The sequence below is a fragment of the Babylonia areolata genome, chromosome 35, assembly GCF_041734735.1.
Source record: "Babylonia areolata isolate BAREFJ2019XMU chromosome 35, ASM4173473v1, whole genome shotgun sequence".
Taxonomy (NCBI): Eukaryota; Metazoa; Mollusca; class Gastropoda; order Neogastropoda; family Buccinidae; genus Babylonia; species Babylonia areolata.
In genome coordinates this window covers 14,533,994-14,539,837 of record NC_134910.1, presented here as the reverse complement: position 1 = coordinate 14,539,837, position 5,844 = coordinate 14,533,994, and positions in this window count along the sequence as shown.

Sequence of the window (5,844 nt, the reverse complement as noted above, 5' to 3'; positions counted from 1 at the left end):
ATATACACACGAAGGGGGTTCAGGCACTAGCAGGTCTGCACATATGTTGACCTGGGAGATCGTAAAAATCTCCACCCTTTACCCACCAGGCGCCGTCACCGTGATTCGAACTCGGGACCCTCAGATTGACAGTCCAACGCTTTAACCACTCGGCTATTGCGCCCGTCAAACAACAATCAAAAATCAGATCCGAACCCAATGATTACATGAAGAGCAAGTTAAGACTAAGCTGTCTGACAAAGAGAGTAAAAGTGTCCCACACCCCTCTCCTCATAAATAAACAACAACAACAAACAAACCCAAATGAACCCAACTTGCCTGCTTTATGCCAACAACAGAATCAAAAACAACTGTCAGAGGCACTGCTACTAATCGCATAAAGTAGCTGGGGAAAAAAACCCACACAACCCCCTCCCCCCTCTACATTATATAGTACCCCAACACACAGCTGACAGAAAACTTTTCAGGACTACACTGGTGAACACTGGATCTGAAGTCCAGTGTCTTTATTCTTATCTTATCTGTCTATTATAATCAATGTGCAGTATAGTAGGCTATGTTTATAATTATATTCAAATAATGTTTCTTAATTCTTTCTGTTTTTACATTAAGAATACTAGTTATTACCTGCAGTGTGTGGATGTATGTATGAAACGATGTATGTGATATTTTTTACATTTGTATCTTCGTAATATTTGTAGGGGCTGTTGCTGGCTTTTACAGTTATGGCCCCCATGTTCTTTACTTGTCTATGTTGTGATAATGCACCTGACCAAATTTCTCCAGTTGGAGATAATAAAGTTATTCTTATCTTATGTTAACCAATTCTGCCACAGCGCCTCAAGATTAAAAAAGGTCGTCAACACTCTGCAGGGTGACGTACAAGTCCAGTGCACTGGGAACCCCCTGGGGATGTGTGGGGGTGAGAACACAACTCGTCAGTCTCAGTTTCTCAAGGTGTCACTGTGTTCAGACAACTCCATATATGTTACACCACATCTGCCAGGCAGAAGCCTGACCAGCAGCACAACCCAACATGCTTGGTCAGGCCTTGAGCGCATGCTTATATATTTGTGTACCTATCAGAGTGTATTTCTTCAACAGAATTTTGCAAGAGGGCAACGTTTGTGTTGCCATGGGTTGTTTTTTTTTCAGCGTGCCAAGTGCCTGCTGCACACGGGACCTCAGTTTGCTGTCTTATCCAAAAGACTAGATGCTCAGAATGATTTATTCCAGTCAAACATGGGAGAAAGGGCGAGAACGCGAATCGAACCCAGACCCTCAAGGACGCTGCACGGGCAGATGAGTGTCTTAACCGTTCTGCCGCCTTCCTCATCACCCAGACCAATAAACCACAATCCCAAGTCCACAATGTCCAAGCCATGAACTGGGAACAGTGCCAGCTACCACAGTGATCATTTTTTTTTTTTTTTTTTTTATGTATGTACGCTTATCTATCTATCTGTATATATATATATATTTTTTTAATCTATCTATATATATATATTTTTTTTATCTATCTATATATATATATATATATTTTTTTTTTTATGTATGTACGCTTATCTATCTATCTATATATATATATTTTTTTTTTTTCTCAAGGCCTGACTAAGCGCGTTGGGTTACGCTGCTGGTCAGGCATCTGCTTGGCAGATGTGGTGTAGCGTATATGGATTTGTCCGAACGCAGTGACGCCTCCTTGAGCTACTGAAACTGAAACTGAAACAGTGATCAACGCCACCACCCCTCACACACACAGTATGACAGAAAACTATGCAGTATGAAAGACAGCTGAGAGAAAACGCTGTGCAAAATATATCAAAGACAGCTGACAGAAAACTCTGCAATAAGTCACAGACAGCGGTCGGAAAACTATTCAACATATCGAAGACATCCCCCACCCTTCCTGAAAACGGATTATGACTGCCAGCATGGCAGGTGGAAAATAACGGTCATATATGAAAAAGCCCACTCGTGTACACGAGTGAACGTGGGAGTCGCAGCTCACAAATGAAGAAGAAGAAGAAGAAAATCAAAGACAGTTGTGAAAAAAAATATGTAAAACATAAATGACAGCTGATGGCAAACTCTACAATATATCAAAGACAGCTGAGTAAAAACTATGTCATGTTAAACATCAGTTGAGAGAAAACTGTATGCAATATACCAAAGACAATTGATATCAAACTCTATGCAATACACCAAAGACAGCTGATATCAAACTCTATGCAATATACCAAAGGCAGCTGATATCAACAAAGCTGATACCAAACTATGCAATAATTTATCAAAAGACACCCGAGAGAAAAAAAAAAGCCTCTATGCAATAACCAAAGACAGCTGATATAAAACTCTACACAATACCAAAGACAGCTGACTAAGCAGCAGTGCAGGGTCTCCTCTGGTGTGTGGCCTCCTGGCGACATAACATCAATGAACTGCCGATGCTGGAACCGCTACAGACGAACCCTGGTGTGATTTTATACGGGGGATTCGGAATGTGCGACGTGGGAGGAATGCCACTGCAGCAGGCGCAGATAGTGGAACAGCAAAAAGAAAAAAAAAAAGACATTAAAACAACTGACAGAAAATGTTATGCAATATCAAAATACAGCAGACAAAAAAACAAAAACAAAGAAACTTCTGTACTCTACATCAAAAACAGCTGTGAGAAAACTCTAAAAGTATGCAATATCACAGACAGCTGAAAGATAAACAGAACCATGTGATAATAAAAGAATTGTGTTAAATTCAAAAACAGGGGTGACATAAGACTAGAAACAGAATATTATATGTGAAATCTTTGTAATAAAGAAAGCTCAAAGAAATACTGATTTATGTCATGAGACAAGAAATCTGAAAGCTGATAGAAATACTGATTTCTGCAATGATACAAGAAATCTGTATTTCAAAGAAAGCTGACAAAAATACTGATTTCTGCAATGATACAAGAAATCTTCACTTTGAAGAAAGATAATAGAAACATTGATTTATGCACTGATACAAGAAATCCCTGCTACAACGAAAGCTAACAAAAAAAATAAAATAAAATAAAATAAAAAAATAATAATAAAATCAAAATTTTTAAAAATAGAAGCATGGGAAATTATATGAATATATTTCATTCACAGCTGATGAAGCAACTCATAACTGTGCCCTTTAAAAATCGTTTCCCTTTGAAACTGCCTTAGCAACATTACCCTAAAATCGTTTCCCTTTGAAATTACCTTAGCAACAATACCCACAACAGCATACTAGCTAATACACAGCTCTTGGTCAACTCTCAGGCTCGAACAATGCGATGGGTTAATGCCGAGGCCTCAGATCAGCTGTGTTAACACTGCATTGTCCTGTACGGTATACAGATACAATGATGCACTATGAATGTGGAAGATATCGTAAACGTGGTCATGCTTATAATGTGTATGTGCAACAGTCTTTATGTTCCCTTAAACATAAATAAATAAATAAATGTGTGATAGTCAGTCATGTCCTATGACTACCAGAACAACAGACGAGGCATCTGTTGTCCTGACTATCTGGGCTAGAATTTGATTATAGTGGAAAGTGTCTTGCCCTGCGAAGACGATTTTAAGACAGTCGGCATTGGGATGGTTCCCAAAGGCCAACAAGCCCCTCAGGCTGCAGCACTAAGTGCCTGAATAATCTTCCCTCCCGATTTCAGAGTCAAAGACTAAACCGTAACTGACTTGACACTGCAGTGGAGAAACCACTGATGATACAGCTCTCACTATGCTGTTGGCCCAACTGTAAGCTTACATCAATTTTATCAAGCTTACATGTGATATAAGCCGAGCGTTGGACCATAAATCAATAAATGAATGAATACATAAACAAACATATACACAAACAAACAAACAAATAAATAAAGAGAAAAGCAAAAAGACCATTCCACACCAAAATCACACTCGCCCTAAGACATTCCAGACTCCAACATGTTTCAGTAAAACAGACTTATAATAATAAAAGAAATAATAAATAATGTCTCAAAGAACACTCTTAAATAACCAACAACTTACACAAACTTTCACATTGCTGCTTATAATCCAGCTGACTACACAGGGCCATATCAGGACGGCCTAACTAGATTAAAAAAAAAAAAAAATCACATTAAACTGATTGAATCCCCCCCCCCCCCCCCTTCCCCCATACCCCCTCCCTCCCCCCCCCTACCCCCCCCCCAAAAAAAGCATACACAAAATAGTGTTCAAAACAGACACAAGTTCTTAACACCTTATGGAACAAACTATTATCATAAATATTTTCTATCTTCCTACGTCGTCATCCGGACAAGTGGGGGCTATCACACACACGACTGCTTCCTGCAGATCACTCAACCATTTCACTGCCAGCAACAACAACTTATTCCATCATTTATCAATCATGAAAATGGCTAACCTGTGCATGCGGTTGTTTCCATGATGTTATGTATGTATGTATGTATTCATACGATCGTCACTTGTATCTGACTATGATCATCTGAACAGTGGTGGAGACAACTGCTTGTCCCAAACTGAACTATCTGGGCTGGAACTGGATCAGAGTGGAGTGTGTCTCTTAAAACATCCTGTGTCATGTGTCACTGGCATTATCAGCAAGAAACAGTTCAATTTGTAATTGTATTTGTATTTCTTTTTATCACAACAGATTTCTCTGTGTAAAATTCAGGCTGCTCTCCCCAGGGAGAGCGCGTCGCTACACTACAGCATCACCCATTTTTTTGTATTTTTTCCTGCGTGCAGTTTTATTTCTTTTTCCTATCGAAGTGGATTTTTCTACAGAAATTTGCCAGGAACAACCCTTTTGTTGCCGTGGGTTCTTTTACATGTGCTAAGTGCATGCTGCACACGGGACCTCGATTTATCGTCTCATCCGAATGACTAGCGTCCAGACCACCACTCAAGGTCTAGTGGAGGGGGAGAAAATATCGGCGGCTGAGCCGTGATTCGAACCAGCACGCTCAGATTCTCTCGCTTCCCAGATGGACGCGTTACCTCCAGGCCATCACTCCACTTCCTTACAAAGTACCAGAAAAATCAAACGCAGAATCATGCCGGTCTTTACTCAACAACTGTGGTGCATCAATCGTCATTCTGTTATAAAACAATATGCTGTCGCTCCTTTTTTTTTTTTCTCTCTCCCACCTTTGTCACATAGACAAGTCATAGATATACGTATGCATAAACTATAATTTACAACAACAACAACAAACTGTGCAATTTTCCCTTCTCTTTAACCAGACTTGCCATTCTTGTGGAACCGTTTTAATTTTCACAAACTAGAATTGTTCTGCTGAAGAACAAAAAACAACAAAAAAACAAACAAACAACAAAAAAAGACTAAATAAATAAATATCTTTATATCATGAAAATCCTGGTAATTATCACATTGTAACAGGTAATTATGCCATTTTCAGGAACAACATCCTATTATATTCCACAGTCCCTCTTCTCACAAACAATATGTTTACCTACTCTTTCATTCTACCAACAACAATGTTTTCGGAAAAAAAACCCACAAAAAAACAAGCAAACAATCTCCCCTCTTCCAAACCCGATCTAACCCCCCATCCCCACCCCTCAACTCCTGCCCCTAAAAAGAGAGAGGGAGAGAGAGAGAGAGTGAGCAAGAGAAATGAAATGGGGAAAAAATCACATACGCAAACACTTATTGCATAATAAATAATTTTAATAGCCACGGTAGATTTTATATCAACATAGAAAATCAATGATAAATCTAGTGAGTATGCACACTTACACAGAAACACACAAACACACACATAAAAGTAAACCATCTCGACAGATCCATAAAAGACCAAAG